Source organism: Channa argus, chromosome 3 (assembly GCF_033026475.1).
Source record: "Channa argus isolate prfri chromosome 3, Channa argus male v1.0, whole genome shotgun sequence".
Lineage (NCBI taxonomy): Eukaryota > Metazoa > Chordata > Actinopteri > Anabantiformes > Channidae > Channa > Channa argus.
The window spans coordinates 6,543,718-6,565,425 of NC_090199.1; positions in this window are offsets into that span (position 1 = coordinate 6,543,718).

The window sequence follows — 21,708 nt, forward strand, 5'->3', positions numbered from 1 at the left end:
CATCCCAATTATCTGAGTAAAGAGGAAGGTAAATGTTTTCCGAGTTGACCCCAGCTGGTGACTCACAGGAAGTGACCTCGTGTCAAAACCCGCTGCTCACGTGATGTCCACTCTCATTACTGTTTCAAGGTGCAGGAGGAGGAGCTCTGCCCCTCTACATTTCACACCAAAAACTCACTCAAGCATTCATTAAATCAGGTGACACCATGGGCAATTGTGCACATAAGTCAAAAAGTGATCACGAAAAACAATCACACGGCATCATGTTTCTGGCTCACTTTGATATGTTTGAACTACAGTGACTGGTAACCAGGGTCAGTGTTTTTTCCCTCTGGTCTGCATTAGTGGATCAGTTTGTCTGTTTGTTTGGTTTAGTAGAGTAGATGAAAATGTGCTATTACAATTATTATTAAGTCAATAATTATAAATGAAAAGCAATGACATCAATGAACTCAAGTAGCAAGACACTGAATAACTCGCACAGTTATTACCAAGTACCTGGTGTGAAGGGTACAAAGCTCCACTTTCCCTATCGAGGTGTGTGAGAACAAGGCACAGGAGGAACTGAACAGCGTCTTCCACCCCCACATTCTTCCGATAGGCCAACTGAAGGGGATCCTGGGCCCGCTGCACTTGAGGTGTTAAGATGGTCTTTGAGTCGTCCCTTTTTAGGCACCAGGACAATGCGTGGTGTTTTCCAAAGCGTGGGCACCTTCCCCAGGCAAAGGCTAAGGTTGTATATGTGCTGCAGGGGGCTCAGCCAGCTCTGAAGCACAGGCCTTCAGTTCGTGCTGCAGCATGTGATGGTCTATATCCCCCTTCTAAATCGCGCGCACATTGTTGACTTGATGTCACTCCAACTTCTTCCTGTAAGAGTCCTTGGCCTCCTTCACGCAGGTCTTAAGTTGGGTCCTCCACGTCTCCTCCGCATTCTTTTTTATTGTTGAGCACTGCTTTGACCACACTGGTTACCCAGGGTGGTAATTAGCAGAGCTGCTTGCGGTTTTAACAGCGACTACCACATCCAGACAAAAGTTTAGATCGTCCGTAAAGCAGCGGGTAGAGCCTTCAATGTCACCTCCATCTGAGTCTAGCAGTACAGTCCCATCTGTGGTTTCAAAACCAGTCTCTGAGGATTTCCTAAGCACCACTTTGCCAGTTGTTATAGGCTGTCTCTTAACTATAGATGTATATTGAGGCAACAGGCAGATCAGATTGTGATCTGGGTTTTCCAGTGGTGGTTTCCAGTGGTTTTCAGCATGACTGACATGATTGAAATCTCCAGAAATAAAAAACAAAACAAAACTGATTTTGCAACCGTCCAATACGTGTGTGTGTCCTCTCGCATGCTGCACTAGCATCAGCTCTTGGGGGAATGTAAACACACACCGCTATGACATGTGTAAAGTCCCTGGCCTCAGGCTAACTGCTAACAGTTCTAAATCACAAAGCACAAAATATCCTTTACAGTCAAGTGAGAGGGATTGTTCACATCTGTTGTTCACATACAGTATGAGCCTCTTACCGCATGTTCTAGTGACTCCGTCGGCTCTTACAGAACCAAATCCAGGCAGGTTAATGTTGGCATCTGGGATGCAGCTAGTTAGCTTTCCCGACAGAGCCTCTGGGTTTTCATTCAGGCAGGGAAGAAGTTGCTCTGTAACATGGAACAGCTGCACCATTGGCAGGTTCATAATTGATTATCTGGGCATTAAACCAAGTATAATTCTGCCAGCAGGTGCTGAAAACACTGAAGAAAAAAAATACAACATCCTAATCTTTTTTTTAAAAAAAAAAAAACAAACAAGCTGCCAACTGGACATTTAGCAAAAACATGGAAATTTTAACCAGATGGAGGTTGGATCACATCCTCACTACAAATAAAAATGATTTTTAAATGCACAGCAACACACAGTAATACACAGGAAGTTAGGTTAGTGGGATTACTGAGGTTTCGTATGAGCCCCCCGCCCAAAGAAAGAATAAGCTTGTGATGTGCCTTTGACTTTCCCCAAGATTTCAGGACGCTGATGGGCCAGAGCATCAAGAGTTACTGTTCATATTTCACATTTGAAAGCTGATTTAAAAGAGACAAAATGACCACAAAAACACAATGAACAAACACCATAACTACCCCAAAGAGGTGCATGTGTCACAAGATACTGTAGTTAAAAAGATGAGACATAATGAAAAGCTAAATTCCTTTATATGTCATGAGTTTTCTGGCCTTTTTTTTTTTTTTGTGCTTGTTTTCTTGTGACACACTGGCTGCTTGTGACAAGTGGTCACAAGCTCCTGTGAAAAGGTCGGTCACCACGGCTCTGGGCAAAGTCATGAGTGCAACAGTACGTACAATGTAGATCATTTACATATCCAAACAACCAACTTCCACTGCACTTCCAACATCTTCATTATGCAGCAGTAAAAGTGTTTTATGTAACAGCTACTCCGGTTTGGGGAAAGCAGCTATTGAGTATACAACCAAATAAAGAGGAGACTGTGGGTTTATTTCATTTGGTGGTAAAGAAAAAATGTTTTTTTTTTTTTTTACCTTCATCCAAACCTGAAACCACCAAACGTTGTAGCTCTGGGGCCATTCCAACCCCTGCTGGCATCGGACAGACAAACTATTACCCTGCGGTTCCACGCAGCTTGCAGCCACCTCTCAATGTTGCAGTTGTCAAACGCGTATTGAAAGACGCTTCAACGGCCGACTGGATTCACAGCAAACACAGGAACAAAACAAATGTTTGACGGTTGTGGTGGAGGGAAAAGCGGACGAGGCAGACAGCTGGGTGACTTTGTGCAGGCTTGAGGTTGCTCTGCATAACTCATAATGCCAACGCGGTAACCGGAGTGCGTAGTTGGTGTGAAGACGTAAACTTCCTAATTTGGTGGTTCTGCGTGAGTTGGACAAAGACCACACTGTGTTCGAAGACTTTTCCAGCCTGTCAAACCTGCAGACGTGAGACGCATGCATTACTTTCCTTTGTTTTGTTCTCAGAATGCATCTATTAAACACCCAACATGTAAATATGTAATATGGAAACTATCGAGTGGGTGTAAAATAGAGAGGAGAGACAGATGGAGATAAGACCCTGTGTAACAGGGTCTGAAAGGTGAGAGGGAGGGAATGAAAACAGACAGGATGGAGTACTGTGTGTGTGTGTGTGTGTGTGTGTGTGTGTGTGTAACAAGCTGCATTTCTCTAAAGCCCAGTTAAGCAGATTAATAACATGCTAGATAAAATGCTGAATACTCCCCAGGTCAAGTATGACCTGTAAGCTGATGGACGTCCAACTCGACCCCCTTTTAGCTACAGATCCCAGATCAGATTACCAAAGTTCCCACACTCACTTTTTAGCCCTTGGAAGCTGAATGCACATCGGATTCTGAGTCAGCGGGTTTTTTCCGGGTAAACACCTCCTCTGGTCTGAAAAAGATCAATTTAACAAGACAACAATTTAGGGTATGAAAGATGAAACCAGGAAAAGTTATAAGGTTGCCTGCATTGGCACAGTCAGGTAATTAGTTTAAATTTTTGGACTCTTTCTCCTTCAACTTTTTCTTATCTTTTGTAGAAAAAAGACAAGTTGCAAACACGCAGATCAGACAGCAGACAACATATTGCATTTCTACCAAAATATTCGGTCTTGCAGCACAACATCCACTTAGTCTGTAGAGGATTAAACATTTACTTTAAGCAAAACCATAATCTTATGCTAAACTTAACTAAAGCAGTTCCCTTTCCTAAACTCATCGAGAGTAATTACCGTCCTGTGACCTTTTTCCGTTAATAATGTTTGCTCAGAGCATTTCATCTCCCAAATGTTTGATTTTCTCAAATAAAAAAAGCCATAAGTATTTTTAGTCAGAATAGCTGTAGTTGCTCGATCTTAACAGTTTCACATTGAAAGGCAGAGAAACACACGTTTTCACGTTTGCCCACAAATTGTGTCACATTTTTTCAGGGTCATTGTTAATAATAATAAACCTATTTTTAATAATCCGCGTTCAGACTGGAAATCATCAATGCCAGGGTTTAGCCATATGTGGCATAGTTGCAGTCTGATGACTAGTTTGTCCACCATTTTGGTTCTGACTGAAATACCTCAGTTACTACTATCGGATGAACTGTCATCACATCCGTGATCCTACAGACATCGATAGTTCTTTGACATTTCTTCTTAAATTACTTCAATTTAATTCAACTTTTTTTTATAAAGCGCCAATTCACAACAAAGTCATCTCAAGCTAATTTACAGAATAAAGTCAAGACTATAAAGAGGTATAGAGAAAACCCAACAATTCCCCCTTGATCAAGCCCTAGGCAACAGTGGAGAGGAAAAACTCCCTTTAACGGAAGAAACCTCCAGCAGAACCAGGCGCAGGGTGAGCAGCCATCTGCCTTGACCGGTTGGGCTGAGTGTAAAGTGATGAGAGACAAGAAAAGAGTAGGAGAGAGACAACTACGGGAGAGAGAAGACACAGTCAATGTCACAGGGTGGTGACAATTGTGGGGTGAGAGGAGAGAAGAGAGGAACAAGAGGAGGGTCTCTGCTTCCCGAATCTGAACTGGGAGCTGGTTCAGCGAGTGAATCTGTTGGGTGGATGGCTGTAAAATTACCTACAGACATCTACGCTTCCCGCAGGATGAAATTAAATAACCTAGATGATTCACCTGTCCTCTGGCACCACCATCAGTTCTGAATTGTAATTCATGCCATACTTGCTCACATTAGCATTTAGCTCAAAGCAGCTCCTACAATGGCACCAGAGTCTTGTCTTGTCTTGGCTGGATGTTATGTAATATCAATACCAGCTTGAGGAATACATGCATAGAGTCCACCAATCCCACCGTTGTTGGTTCGATCCCCGGCTCCTTCGGGGTTCACGTTGTCCATCTGCACAGCAGCTCCACCATCGGTGTGCGAGTGCGAATCGGTGAATGAGAAGCAGTGTAAAGCTGTTTGAGTACCAACAGCTAGAAAAGCGCTATATAAGTGCAGAACATTTACCATTTATCTTTGGCAATGGACAGTCCCATAGGAGAACTCAAGGTCCGTGCTGACATTGTTATCTGCTCAGTGTCTTCACGTCCTCCTACTGTCTGTCTTTGCTGCACTAATGTCAAACTCAGCCCTGACTAAAACAGTCTGCTCCTCCTTAATCGCCTCCTTTCATTTCCATGTGTCACACTGAGCTGATTTATCAACAGTCATCTCACCAGATAAACACATCCACCTCCTACCATCAGGCTTGTTCTCACCATTGGATGCAACAGGGATGAGAAACCCTGGGGTTTGGCATCGATGGAGGAAGATTTACTGCTGTGTGTTCAAAGGCGGATGTCTTTGTGCCGAATCCACTTCCTGTAAATGATTCCTGATAAAAAGGTCTGAAATTTTATAGTATTACGTTTATGATATTATGTGCCATTTACATTTAGATGCAAATTTTCAAGAATTGATATGCAGCTGCTGCCCACATGTTCATAATGAAGACCAGCTTCCCAGAGTCACTTCGTTTAGCAGCGTTATTATATTGTCACCCTCAAGGTTTTACATTTCTCGACAGTAAATTCCTCCTGTAGCAGAGCGTAACTGATCCATTTCTACATGATGGTCAAAGCCATTTCCTTTGTTTTTGTATCTCTTTCCTGTTTTTCTGCCTTTAGGCCCTTCAGGTAAACCAGCTCCCACCACTGCCAGACACTTCTCAGAATGCAGCAGCACACACACCTGCAACACACATGCGCGAAAGTCCATAAAAGACGGGGAAAAACAGGAAAAACAGAGATATGCAGATGCTGTTTCTACTGGCTGAAGAAAATATCATAAAATGATTTATGTGATTCAAAAGTTGCATGTCAAACTCTCTGACTTTGGCACAGATCATACATTTATTGAAGGGTTGTGTGTTTGATGCCCAGTTTCCTCTTCGTTAGCCTTGCACTCGTGTGTGAGAGACTGTGAAGCATTTTGTCCTACTTATTTTACCAATTACCACTTTTACGATATGCAACCTTTGGCAATCGAGTTCTGCAATGTTCTGCGCAGTATTTCAATATTAGTCTAATTTATTTACAGTAATTATGAAAGCTATGAAACATACCAGACAAACAGAAATAATTGGCCTCCTGTGACTGGTTTGGAGACCTCTCCTAAACATTTTCAGCTGAAAATTTCTGCACTGCCGTCAGGCTGTTTTATGAACCGGGGACACAGAGACCTTTGAAGATGAGTTGGAGCATATTTCTATAAAGCATATATTCTGTAGCTTTAATTGTTTTACTTGATGGCTGTGCACCAGAATATGGAGCCAGAAAACAGCTAAAAGAAGGCTTCAATACGTGAAACTCTCAAACTGTTGTTAATGTTTTTAATTTGGGAGCAACTTACAGTTTACAGTAATAGCTTCAAAATGCACAATAATGATCAGTCAGTTCTGTTTTCTGATTGGCTCAAACAAAGAACTTTATATATTTTTATAATATGTTTTTTCACAAGTTTCATTTTTACATTTTCTCACTACACTGTGTTAAACAAAAAACATGGATTAGAGTCAAGTGTTTTGGGTCATTTTCCAGAAAAGGTACAACGCTGAAACTTCTACCTGTTTAGTCTAAAATGACTTGATTGTGACCTTGACTTTGTTCCCACATGAAGGACGTACTGGCTCCATTTCCCACTGTTACCTCAGGGAAATCAGCTTGTTGATTACTATGAAATATTCACCTCCTGCTCTGCTAGTCACTGTTTAACTTTTTAAGCCCTTTCCCCAAATGAACCCGACACGAAAAAGACTTGCTGGAAAATACCCCCCCTCCTCCTACTCCTCGTCACTCCCTGATTGTCGCGTCTCCGTCTCCCACAGCTCTGCCTTTGTCTTTGACCGGGCTGAGCCGCAGGCCTGCTGCTGTTCCCCGAGCGTTTGTAGAGACACCAGGAGAACAACGCCAGCGGGACCGAAATGGGAAATAAAAACAGAGACGGAATGAGCTTGGGAGGGGTTAGGAGGGGTTAAGTGCTTTGTGACGGAAACGCTGGAGGTGGGAGCTGGATTATTAAACTACTAAGGTGTGTGCGAGTTCGTCAAATCCAGCCGAAATTATGTCACAGTATTACACATTCGGTCATATAACAACACGACTACACGTCTTATGTCTTCTACAGACTCAAGCTATGCAGAGAAACCCGCTTTCCTCTAACCTATTTTGCAGGAGTGTTGCTGTGCGTGGAGATTAAGCCTGATGTCACATGTAGCTGTAAGCAAAGTCTGTCTATGGTGGTTATTTTTATATCAATCTAGCATGTTCTCTCCCTTTAATCCCTCTATGGTTGCATTCTCATTTACCACAAATCCATTAAGAGACACTGAGATACCAGAGGACAGCGAGAGCAGCTTGATGGAACATAACATTTAGGTCCTTAAGAATATTTATATATTTTGTGGATTACTAAGACCGACAGCTCTTTTTCATGTGCAATATATTTACACAATGTGGAAAGATTACATTTTTCTTTTTTATTGGGATGTTTTGCATGACAGAGTATTCACTTAATTTAGGGCTATTTTGTTTTTCACTTTATTTGTTCTGCAGAGTTAACAGATTTTATTAGTTTTTGCAGTGATGGAGAAGCCACACAAGTTTTACATTCTCCAAGTTTGAGAGAAGAGAGACTTAAATAACACGAGCAACTCTTTACCCTGAGCACGAAGGAAGGAATCTGTCTTAAAAAAACAGATTCATGAAAAAAAATAAAACATTAGCTGCTATAACAAGAGGATTAGCTGGAGTTAGATGGAGGAATGAAGTCAGTTTGTGAACTCGGTGAGTCTTAATAGATGATAATCTGTGAATTGTCATAAAGTTGACAGTGAGTCTTAAAAAATAGATGCCCAAAGAGTCAAGGTGCATTTTTGAAGAAAGACAGTGTCCTGGGAAGCTGTGAGCAAACATGCTCAGTACCTGGACCCTGATATGGATGCAGCTCAAAAATGAAAAGGAAATATGCATGAAAAGCATGACAAAGACTTTGAGAGACTACCCCCTAGTAATGACTGAGGTTGCATATTGTAGATCGTTTTTTGGAAGAAGTAATTACAGTGTTTAGAGACTTGTTGTAGTCTTTTTACCATAACTTCCATGCTGTGCTGTAAACACAGCATAAAGTTCCTTCTAGCAGTGTAACCAGACTTTCTCAAATGTAAAGATGGGCACAAGTTCACCAATCTGACAAAAATTCAAAATTCAAAATCAAAAGATTCCGAGAATCAGGAGGAATCTCTGTTCACAAGGGGACAAGGCCAAAGGTCAAAACTGGATGAGTGTGATTTTCGACCCTTAGGCAGCGCTGCATTAAATACAGGTCTGATTCTCCACTGGACATCACAGCATGGGCTCAGGAACACTTCCAGAAATCTCTGTCTGTGAACACAGTTCACTGTGTAATTCACCAATGTAAGTTAAAGCTGTATCATGCAAAGAAGAAGCCACATGTGAACATGGTCCAGAAACGCTGCCGTGTTCTCTGGGCCGAAAGCTGATTTAACATGGACTAAGGCTAAGTGGAAAACTGTTCTGTGGTCAGATGAATACAAATTTGAAATTCTTTGTTGAAATCAGGGACACATTGTCCTGTAGACTAACGAGGAGAGGGACCATCCAGCTTGTTATCAGCGGTTCAAAAGCCTGCATCTCTGATGGTGTGGGGGCATTAGTGCCTATGGTGTGGGCAGCTTACACATCAGGAAAGACACCACGAATGCTGAATCCTAGATAGAGGTTTTAGACCAAAATATGCTCCCATCCAGACAAGGTCCCCTTCAGGAAAGGTCTTGCACATTTCAGCAAGACAATGCTAAACCACATACTGCATCCATCACAACAGATTGGCTTTGCAGGAGAAGAGTCTGGGTGCTGAACTGGCCTGCCTGCAGTCCAGACCTTTCACCAACAGAAAACATTTGGTGCGTCATAAAACAAACAATCCAGCAACAAAGGCCCAGGACTGTTGAGCAGCTAGAATCCTGCATCAGGCAAGAATGGGACAACATTCCTCTCCTAAAACTCCAGCAACTGCTCTCCTCACTTGCCAGATGTTTACAGACAGTTGTTAAAAAAAGGGGGGGACACTACACCATGGTAAACATCGCCTTCTGCTGACTTTTTCCAGCCATCAAATTCAAAATATAAATATGATTAAATATGGGGTGAAGAGATTTGAAAATCATTGCATTCTGTTTTCATTTACGTTTACACATTACATTTTTGTAATTGGGGTCTCAGCATTTTAAATTAACACCATTAACATAAAAATTTATAAAGTCCAGGTTTCCAGTTTTACTGAGCTCTCAGCCTTGTGCCTATGTGCCAAAAGCATAAAGTCAACCAATGAAGACTGCGTTTCACCGTTTTTGAACTGAGCTCAGTTAAATTATGGAGCACTTTGAGCAGATACTAAACCTCACAAAGATGCTAAGAAAAGAGAGGGAGAGACATTAATAGACTGAAAGAGGGAAGATGGGGCTCACGGAGAGGTGGATATAAAGGCAGGGGTAGACAGAGGCCACTGGAGCAATAGTAAATCTGCTTTTATTACTGAATGAGCATTGAGAGAGCAGCCGCATGCTCGAGTGAATTAATCAGGAGAGGTTCAGACCATTCTACAGTTTGATAGTTCGATGATTTGCCACATCCCTAAAAGGCGAGTTCATCATTTTCTTTCAGTTTTTAACTACATTTGGGCCAATTACATCAAGAGTCGCATCTTCAAAGAAAACAAATAGAAGCAATGTGGATTCACTTACGTAAAATAAACGATCATTTCCACACAGAAAAAAAACTGTCGAGCACCACAAGAGGAAGAGACACATGTCCTGACACTACAGCGCTTGTGTTTTGTTGACTGTGGTTAAAAGAAATAAATGACAATCACATGACTAAAGCCAGTAAATGTGCTTCATTCAAGCCTGCATAAAAGGAGGTCTGGCTTCAGAGAGAAAGCCACACAGTGACCCAGTGAAGACCACAATGACTTTCCTCTTTATTGCCTATAAAGTCTCCTTTTCAACCTCCTAAATGATGTCGAGTGGGAAAGACTTTTCCTACATAAGTAAAGTCACATGTTGTCAGTGTCTGCATGCTGAGTGTGGTGCATTTGTACGAAATGTGTTTTCGTATCACAGCTTCTTTTCAGTTTTTCATCTTTTTCATGTGGTAAAACTGAGCAGCAGGAAATGGACTGGAGTGTATGGTTGGGTTTGAACAAGGCACACACCTTGGATTTGGACAGGTCCTATTTAAAATTGAATGCCCATGAATTATAGTTTGGCGACTTGTGGCAGCTGTAGTGGAAGATGATCACGTAATATCATCAGGAGACAGAGGAGGATGTAGGAGTGTTAAATACAGGACTTTACCACAGTAGATGGGAAGTTGAGTCCAGTTTAAAACAACTCGTATTGTTGTTGTTGCAGCCAGTCATGTGACACATGACGTGATGTTAAGCAAGGAGTGATTTCTAAACCGTGATGTTTACAAAAACTCACAAGATCTGGATGTTGTACTCCGAAGAAAAAAAAGAAAGAAAATGTTATGGAAACAGTTAACTGAACATATTTGTGACTTGTCCTTTGTTTTAATTAATACATCTTCGTGATGTTAACATAAAAGCTAATCCAGTTGCATTTTCTTTACAAAAAAATATGTTCTTGCAATTTAGTTCTATGGAGTCTGATTTTTAAGAGCACATCTGTATCTAACCTTCACATTGCAGTTATCAATGATAAAAAAAAAAACTGAGCATAGCCAGATGTAAAATGACAACAGGGAGAAATGTCAAATGAATTGAGGGATAATAAGGCAGAAAATGAGAAGCTCTGGGGAAGAAAGCAAATGTGCAACTGAGTTTTTTTCAAACTGCTGCATCAATCAAGCAAACCTTTTCTCCAAAAGAGAAACAGCTGCTCTCTGGCCTCCCAAGGAGTTAGACAGTAATAAGAAGGAGACAAAATGATCTGAGGTGATTCACAACTTTGCCTCTGCTTCCACATCAGAGAGAGACTTGCTCCTGACCTTTGGCTTATAACCTATTGACCTCGCCTTTGTCCGGCCGTCAGGTGCCAGCTTGGCTTCCACAGGGATCGGGATTCCTTCAAGATGCTCTCACCCACGGGGGTTTGGTATTGTCTTTCTTTGACAAAGAAAGAAAAATCACACTCCCGTTTCCATACCCTGTGAACTAGACGCTGCTCATTCTCACACAGACGTGCGCATGGTTTTCATCATTCCTCTGTCCTCTCATGTCTCCCTTCAAATGTCACGTCTCTCCTGGCATGGTGAGAGAATTTCAGACAAGCTTAGATGAAGACATCAAATCATTTAGAGGAAAATATGAAATCATCGTGCCTCCCTCTTCTCCTCCTCTGTGATTTGTAACATCTTGTGGGCATCCTGTCAGCCCCTCCTAACTGAGATCAAAGTCTTACCGCTCTCATGCAGAACTATCATTCTTTGAGAATATTTTGCAGCTTCTATGTATCACAAATCACTTTTGCCCACGGCCTTTGATATGGCTGTCCTCCTCCTTCCCCTCTCCCCCTGTTCCTAATCCTTCTGTCATCACGGTACATAATAACAGTATCAAAACATCAATCCAGGGATTGAAGCGAACCATCCCTGACTTCAGTTCAATTCAACTTTATTTATATAGCGTCAATTCACAACAAAGTCATCTCAAGGCATTTTACAGAATAAAGTCAAGATTATAAAGATGTATAAAGAAAACAATTCTCCCTTAAGGAAGTTCTGGGCAACAGTGGAGAGAAAAAACTCCCTTTACTGTAAGAAACCTCCCGCAGAACCAGGCTCAGGGTGAGCAGCCATCTGCGTTGACTGGTTGGGGTGTGTGGAAAGTGAAGAGAGAAAAGAGCAACAGGAAGAAACAACAAAACATCGGGCAGGTTGCTAGGACCATTAGCTGCAAACTGGAAAACACACAGTTTCAAAGCCCGGGGACACCTGCAGAAAGGGACAGAGAGAGAGGGAGACAGAGAGGGAATATGACAACTACGGGAGAGAGAAGACACAAAGTTAGTAGCATGTGGTGGTGACATGTCATAATGTGGGCGGAGAGGAGAGAGGGACAAAAGCAGGAAAGGAATTCAGTGCATTGGGTGGTGGGTCCCCCAGCAGTCTGAGGCTATAGCAGCATGACTATAACTAACTATAAGCTTTATCAAAGAGGAAGCTTTTAAGCCTGGACTTAAAAGTAGAGAGGGTGTCTGCTTCCTGAATCTAAACTGGGAGCTGGTTCCACAGGAGAGGAGCCTGATAGCTAAAGGCTCTGCCTCCCATTCTACCTTTGGAAATTCTGGGAACCACAAGTAGGCCCCGATTCTGAGATGGAAGTGGTCTATGGGGATGATATGGTGCTATGAGGTCTTCTATATATGATGGAGACTGACCATTCAGAGCTTTATATGTAAGAAGCAGGGTTTTAAATTCTATTCTAAATTTAATGGGAAGCCAATGGAGAGAAGCTAGTGAAGGTGAAATATGATCTCTCTTGCCAGTTCCAGTCAGCACTGTTGCAGCACCTAACACAGAGCCTTGTGGAACTCCTTAACTGACTTTTGTGTACGTGAAAGATTCATCGTTAACATAAACAAACTGGAATCTATCAGATAGATAAGATTTAAACCAAACTAGTGCAGTTCCTTTAATCCCAAATACTTGTTCCAGCCTCTGTAATAAAATGTTGTGAATGCAGCACTAAGATCTAACGGAACAAATATAGAGACTAGCAAATTATCTGAAGAAGATCGTTGGTGACTTTTACCAGTGCTGTTTCTGTACAATGATGAACTCTAAATCCTGACTGAAAGTCTTCAAACAAATTCAGTGTCTTATGTAAGGATAAGGTCTAGGGTGTGACTAAAACAGTGAGTGGATTTATTTACATTTTTTGGGAAAAACCAATTGAATCTAGTTATGAATTAAATGCAGTGTTAAGGCAGTTACAGCATCTATGTGAATGTTAAAGATCACTGGCTTTCGGCTTGTCTCTTCAGGGGGCGCCACAGAGGAACATGTTTCACATGTTGAGTTTTTATGCCGGATTCCCTTCCTGCCGCAACCCTCCTACTTTTATCTGGGCTCGGGACCGGCACCAAGGTTGCCCTTGGTCACTGGGCGAGGCCACACCTGGTGGGGTGGGATTCAAACCCGTGGCCTTCTGAATCCCAACCCAATGCTCTACCACTGAGCCACCAGGGCCCCAGAAAATGACTTTATCTGTACTAAGCACTAAATCGGGTAGAAAATCTGAAAATTCAGTCAAAAACTCAGAATTGAGGACTGGAAGACAGTACACAATAACAAATAGAAGTAGTTTCTGAGTTCTCCAGTTTGGGTGTGAAAGGCTAAGAGACAGCTCTCAAAACAGTCTTCGGTTTATTGGTAAGTGGAAGATTGGCGCTACTCCTCCACCTCGGCCTGAGCTTCTTGGAACATGATAATTAATATGACTTGGGGGAGTTGACTCATTTAAACTGACATATTCTTACTGCTGCAACCAAGTTTCGGTGGACAAAACAAATCGAATTGATGATCACTTATTAAGGCATTTACTAACAGAGATTTAGACGAGAGAGATCTGATATTTAATAATCCACATTCAATTGTTTTGGGTTTTTGTTCTGTCAGAGGAGTAGGCTTAACTTTTATTAGGTTACCGTGATTAACTAACTCCCCTTGTGTTCATTTTTGGTTTATGTAATTTAGTTGCTCGGGGAACAGACAGACACTTCCAAAACAAAAGATATCCATCTTGGCACTGGTGGACCTATGTCTTGTTTTCAAATTGGCATAGTTATGGAACACTTTCTCTTTTTTCTGCTTTGTTCTCTATCCCCTCCGTCCTACATCTCTTTCTTTCTCCACCTTAGTCCCTCACCCCAACCAGCCTCTTCTTCCCTGCTGACCAGAAGAGCACAATATGTGGGATCAAACAGCGGGGAAGTAAAGAGCGAAGTGTCTCTCTGTCTCCTAAGCCTGGGGAGGATTAAGGCCAGGAGGCTACTGGGGAGCAGTCATAAAGTGTGCTCATATCTGCAAGTTGTAAAAGGAGAGAGACCAAAAGGAGGAAGAGCAGGAGCGTGGTGAAGCGAAAATAAACGAGTGGAAAAAGAATAAGTCAATGTTTAGAGTTCATTAGCTTTAATAAGTACATGAGACTTCAGGGTAGACATTACAAGCTATGCAAAACCACTAAATAAGCATTGGTGGCAGAGAACTGATAGAACTGGGGATGCAATGTGGATTTGTACACTCTTGGAATTAAATTAATCACAACATTTTGCTGTGTCAAACAACATTCACTCTCTGTTGGTAAAACACACGTTCTTTAGGAAAGTATTACATTTAAATTTTGCCATTTGGTAGATGGGTTTATGCAAGTAAGCAAATTGCCAGGAGGAGACACTTAAAGCAAAGTGTCATGTGAAGAAATGTTGGTTTTGTGAGACCTAAGTTCCAAAGAGTTTTTTTTTTTAAGAACATATAGATTTGTGAAGCTCCATCTTCAGTTGTTTATTGAATATTGGGCGTAAGGCTGCTGTATTTGCGGAGTTAGGTAGCTCGGTCCAACAATGTGGGACCACTGAGCTAAGAAAGCTTTGTTTTACTTTTGGGGATCGCTAGGTGCTTGCAGACCAGGATGAGGATATTCAAGAAGGTCCCGTTGAACTGACCTCTGTGTAGATAGGTATCCAGCTTGATATGGGCAACCACTGAAGGCCATTGTGAGCTTTGTGATGCTGTGGTGGACAAATCTGGCGGCCTGGGTGATGGAGGGCATGTAGTCAGTTAACTGTTAGCAGTTAACGTTTAATGTTTCACAGCATTTAACCCTTAGGAGTCTGCAGTTGTTTTGTGAAATCCACATCAAAAGGTGCTTCCCATTAAACCAATCATACGAGTCGGGTCGTGAGTCGTGATCATCCTAAGGGTTAGAGAGTAAAACAGACAATAAATTGTAAATGGCCACTTATTTAGCGCTTTTACCCAAAGCACTTTACGATGCTGCTTCTGATTCCCCCATTCACACAGACACACACACACCTGCCAAGCAAGGTGCTCCCCTGACCCACTGGGAGCAACTCGGGGTTCGGTTTTTTGTCAAGTAGCTGTGACCAGGGATCCCACCGCTGACCATGTGGTTCATTCTTCTTCTTCCAAAGCATATGAAGGTGGCAGCTTGGCCTGTAGGTGCACAGGTAAACCAATAAGTGGAAGGACCCAGAAAGTACATTTTTTTTCCAGTTGTGAACTGGGGGGCAGCTTTTGTTAAATCAATCATGAACACAGGCCTGGCCTCTCGGAAGAAAACCACATGTGTATTAAATGTATAGGCTTATCTGTAGTTACCATTTGCTGTTGGATAGCAACTAACACATTTTCACCATTGGCCATTTGTATCTTGTATAGCAAGTCCAGTAACACACCACATGTAAAATCACTTTGAAATTATAAGGTTTACATAAAAAAACTAACAAGTTCTTAGTTGTAAACTACAATCTCTCACTCTCTCATGCTCAACATGCTGAACTCTTGATCCACATATCTTTGCCTCCTCCCCCGCCTCATTTTACTTTCATGTCAATCCCGCTCTACCTCCTCACTTTCAAACATCTGTTTGACAATTTGAATTTATTAAAGCCCTTTTTCTTGGTGCAACAGTTTACATTAGAGGACATTTTTTAAAATTTTATTCCATCTGTAAATTGCTTTAGGCCTGTGGCCTGATGGTTGAACTTGCTATGTAACAACAATTATTATTTTCAAGGAGAAGAAAGCAGAATGCGGCCTAAAATTGAGCCTTGGTGTACTCCATAGATAATTATTTTTGATTAAGCTGCATATTTTCAACTGCATGTTAAAGGATTTTACTAAACCATCTGGGCACAGCAAGCAGCGGTTGCCAGACAAAAGCTCTAACAAACCCACACTGTCATCACACAACAGGCAAGTTATACCATAGGTACAACCAAAGCATAGAATGGATTAAATTAGATTATGCAAGTACAACAACAGACAAACGTAAAATGCAATAGGTGCCAGATAAGATAAACAGGTATGTGTTAATCCTGTTTCAAAATGGCTTCAGTCCTGGCACGTTAAAAGGATGCTTTCTTTGGAGTGAACTCTTTCCTCATTTTCACACTTGGTCAAACAAGAGGACCTGGGGGTTATTTGGACATCGTCACAAAAAACAATTGGCACTGACAGGGGAATGTGTTGTCACATCAGCGCACAATCGGCTGGCCTTGACAACCCGCTTTTCTTTTCCGTCCTTCACAGAAGTCGGGGTACAATTTAAGTCAAGTGTACAAATCACATCTTCACCTGTTGACAAAACAGCCGGGAGAAAGTCACATCCGGCCAAGTCCTGTGTTTTCAGCCGTGTTCACACTCCCACCTCCCCCTCCTCTCAGCAAACATCTATCATCCCTCACTAACTCTGCTAATGGAGCCTTGCTCAAGTCGGTGTGAGACTTAAGTGAACCTGTCAAAGTTTCCCAGAGATAAAAAGGAGGTTTGGTGGTCGCTGATGAGAGATGAACGCGGGGAAGAAAAGAAAAGCAGGATGAAACGAGAAACGAGAGAACACTAACACCCAGGGATCACTTATAACTCAAACTAGTGTCTTTGTTGCAATTTATCTTATTGATTTGAACTATTTCGCTGCAGTTGTTTGCTGTGCTCTTTGTCACAAGGCTTGACGAATCTGACATGACCTAAGTGGGCTCTTCCTCTGTCAACAATAAGGTGATCATTGACCTATAGCCAGAGGCTGCACTCAGGTGGGCTGCTGCCACGCACAGTTTAAATGTCACCTGAGGGAAGGAGATGTCAGAAACGACGGGCCGCCTGGCCAGGGTTTGGACGTTGAAGCCCCAAGCTGTGGGGATGCCTTTGGTGTTAACAACAAGCAGTCCTCTTTGTTAGAGAGCTGATGGGGCAGATAGAGACTTCCTGAGAAATGCATGGTTTGAAGTATGGGAAGGGTGCAAATTAACATTTTTACAAATTAAAGACGGTGGCAGATGATGACACAAATGACAAAAACGTTTGCCAGGAGGTGGTTGGTGTTTATGGGCCAACAACAAAGAGGCTGGATTTTCCAACAAGGATAGTGAAACTCAAAATGAACCGGTACCAATAGGATTTTTCTGAATGTGACATTTTAAAAGTCTGTTGTTAAAGAGTGTTAGGAGGGCTGCTTGAGAAAACACATTTGTGTTATATTAGTACAGTTCCCAGGATCAGGATGGCAGGCAAGGACTGGCATGGGTAAGAGCCCTGGGAACAGCCCAGTCCACAAGTTTCTGTGTGGGTGGCCTCTTCTAGATCTGGACATGGTTTTCATTGCCATACATCTAATTTACGCAAGAACCGTACACAAGATATACAAAAACACTTATTGACTGCTTTTATCAGTTAATATGAAAATGTTTTCCTTGTGGAAACCACCAATTGGCTGACCACAAAAACTCTCCTTAAACTGGGAGCCTGACTGGCAAAAGCTTTGAACAATCAACCGCAAGACGTCACAGCGCCATTTAAAGGGCTTTGGGGCCAAGATTGAGAGTGGGATAAGGGTCAGGAGAGCGATTGAAAGATAAAAGCCGAAACAAGAAAGAAAGAAGTCAGGCTAGACTTTCAGCAGAAAGATGGTTTTCCATACAAGGATCACAAAGGGTCTCATTCATTATAGCCTATGTGCTAATTTTATTTAGGGGTATATGAACACATGTTTGTGTTTCTCTGGTTTTTGCTCCAGTCCTTTAGCTTGAACATTGTGGATTTCACTTCTCGTCTGCTCTGCAAAGTATATTAGCATCCTTAAGCTCATCGTTTTCTGGCCCCCAACTGTTTGTGTTAACTCGGGGTTGCTTTCCGCAAAAAAGCAACACACAACTGCAAATCACAAAAAAACAAAACAAAAATTAAATAAATAAATAAATAAAAGTGGACAGTTCATCAAGTGGCCAGTTCAATGGCCAGAAACAGAACTTCTAATTGTTAACTGTTGCTTTGTATCTGCTGGGTGCGTACATATTTTTTATATATGTAATAAATTAGCTCTGCACATAACACTGGCTGAAATTTCTATTACTCATTAAATGCAAACAAAGTGTTTTTTTAACATTTAGATGAAAATTGATGCATTTTAAATTAAGTCTTGTAATAATAATTAAGTGTTTTACCTGATTGGAGGCAAAGCAGACCACAACAAAAATGCTGACTTCAAAAAGCAACAATTGTGTCATTTTTTTATTAGTTTCAGTCTCTTTATGACACACGCACACACACACACACACAAACAATACTGCCTCAGTATATTGGTGGCAATAATTCGCTTTGGGCCAAAACCCCAAAGTCCTACCAGTGGAGAGACCCTATCATTTGAAATAGCAGATATCCATCAGTTACAATCACTGGCTTGGGCTTGGGGAGAAGAGAATTAGAGGTGGCCACAAAGACATTTACGAGCAGCCCCATGGCCGCCATCATCCAAACAGAGCTGCTGCCACAGAACCGCAGGGGCATAGAAACCCTCCATCTGTTGAGTCCGCAGATTAGTGACTTAATACAACCACACAAAGGCTGCCTTTCTCTCTCTCTCTGTGCCCATCGAACATGCTGAAGAAGGAGTAGGAGGGTTGCCTCAGTGGTTATATAATCTATTTTTTTTTTACTACCAGTCTCTGTGGAGTAGCACCGCAGCAGTTTGTTCAAGTTTACCAAAGAACACACAAGAAAACGACAAAGTCAATTTGCAGTAAAGTAAAGACCTTTGCAAAGAATGTGTGAAAATCAGCCACAAACAAGCTGAATCCAGCTTCTTTTCCACATACAGTCCGAAAAAAGGGAGTGAACTTTTAAAGCCAAATTCAAGTATTCTACCTGACCTGGGCATCATTTTATACACATTTCTGCATTTTGCTAATATTTCAAATAAAACATTTTTCTGAATTTGAACCATGTTTGGCTGCACAATAACGGATAGACAACTTAAAAAGTCGTCTTTTCTGCATCGCAGGGCAAAGTGAGTGCACTTTCAGTAACCCTGAGTTACAGAACTTCACAGAAATGCATCCATCAATTAGTTTAATCCGTTCTGCGTTAGTAGTACACTGCAATTACACCGTAAACAAGCTGCTCACTAATTATCACTGAAGACTGACCTTAAGGCCATTGTCCAACACATTGTTCCAAAAAACAAAACGGTTCATAGCAACCATGCTAATGGACGACAAAACATTCACAAGCTTTGTTTCTTCTTGTCCTGTATCTTGATGGCATGATTTAACACATGAGGTCATCACAAAGTGATTGGCAGTTTAGCTCGGACAGCCGGAGGAAAACGATGTGATTAAAAGGAAAGACAGAGGGCTGGAACAGGGCAGTGTAATCCAAGTGCTCCCATAGGGAACCGCACTCATATTAGCCACCACGTTATCTAATGAAGAATGGGACCACCTACGTGCAGTTGGGAGGATCCGATATCTCATCCGTAAAGCATGTTGAAAGAAAAGTAAAAGAAAGTAATCAGATGAATGAAGCGATAAGAAACAAGACAGAATTTACCATAAATGCAGATGCTACACTCCAGCCTAAAGCTGTTTGTTGAATCTTAACTTGTTGTACTGTGTTCATGAAATGTGACAAAAGAGAATATGACCGCACAGTATTAAAGCAACTTTACTTTTATGGTTCAAACTCTTGATGCAGCAGATCCCAGTCCTAGACTGTGGATTCTCTCTGAGTCACGTATATAAGAATATTCTTCTCCTTCTAGCTGAAAAACTCCCCCGGATGACGTCATCGGGAGGAGTTTTTCATGATGAGGGTGGAGTTTTGGAAAAGCAGGTTGATCTTAATTACAACCTTTCTAGTATGAGCAACGAGTTGGCATAATCTCAACTCGAGGTTCCTCCAAGTGATGTAATCTGGAGGCATTTTTCATCTAGCAGTAGAGACATATTTTTATATTGTGAAATCGGAGTTTTACGGTATGTAATTCTCAAACAAGCAAATTCTGTATCATTGAAGGTGTCGTTCGAGCAATAGGAAACGGCTATCGTAGTTTAGAACATCACAAAGGTAAAAACTGAGATTTGATAAGCTTTCTACAAATGGAATTTTAGTATTAATTAAAAAAATTCTATGCATCATTGTTTTTTTGTATTGGGCATGTTATCACTGCTCGACTACAGTATAGTAAGTATAGTGCTTATTGACGCTATAGTGGTCAACACACACACAAACAGACAGAGACTCCGAGACCATTCAGAAATTCAGTAGCAGAATCTGTAACCATAACAGCCACCATCATCTCCATAACAGAGAGTCTTCTGCTGTCTCGCTCTCTCGCTTTCCGTTGATATGTGCTCTGCCCTCGAGCCATATCAGCAGCTGTGTTTTTCTGAAAGATGAATGTGAGATGTTCAGCTTTCTCTGCCTTTGAGATCACTTTGCTGTCACGATCTGAGTGGAGCAGAGCACAAATCTGTCGTGTTCTCAAAGGTTGCGAAATCAATCGACGTCCTTAAAAACTTCTCTTCATGGGTTCAGTGCTTCTGCCGCTATCTGGTGTATAGTTTTGCATGAACATGACTGTATTTATATGCATGTAAATGTACAGTATGTAACTTTTGAAAAGAATCTGAATGTAAAGAGTTGCTGTCAAAGGCCCAGGCTTATTGTGCAGCACTGCCAGCATTCGGTCACAGATATTAACTGATACATGATACGTTTTTTCTCTCTTTTTTTGCTCTGTGGGCATGTTGGAGCAGACTGACAGCCCAGTGTCAGAAAGGCTGGCAGGCAGACAAGATGGTCACTTTATGTTGTTTCAGTGTGTCAGACTTGGATTTAAAGACAAGAAGCCATAGCTGTGTGTAAGCTAAATGCATGTAAATGCTTGTGATCTAAGGAAAGAATTCACATTCTTCTTTGCACTTTATGCAAGTACAATGGGAAACGTTATGCTTGGCTGACTTTTGTAGTAAAACACCAACACTCTTTCTTTTAAATGTGCTTTTGTTTGAGTTCCCTGCGTGTGTGTGTGTGTGCTTTGGCCATGCTGGTCTCTGACAGCATAACCACACCCTGCAAACCAACCACAACCTCTAATTACAACCACAGGCATCCAACAAGCACTTTATGACAATCTGATGGGGTTTTGTGTCTGTCTGGGGGTGTGTAGGAAGGTGATGGAGTAGAAGTGTAAAGTAGCTGGGCAAAGATTGACATCTCTCCTCCACCTCCCACTGATCTGATGACTTGACCTTAGACCCAGAGGAAAAATAGTAAAATCATACAATTCAGCCACGCGTGTTAGTAAAACATCCAAAAGTGAAAAAATAAACTCTTGTTGAGCATGTTAGGCCTTTAACACCGACCTGCACTACTAAGTGTTAGCATTTAGATTTTGGAAGTTGGAGCATTCTTATTGACTTAAGAATCATCGCTCACTGGGGTATTTACATTAGCAAGTGGCAAATGTCAGCCTCCTGTGGTAATGCATTCCACACAAACACACACAGCTGGGATGCTGTTTTGCAGGTCGCCTTGGAGACGACAGGGAATGAGAAAGAGATGGAGGAGCAGAAGGAGGGGAAGCTCAAAGAGAG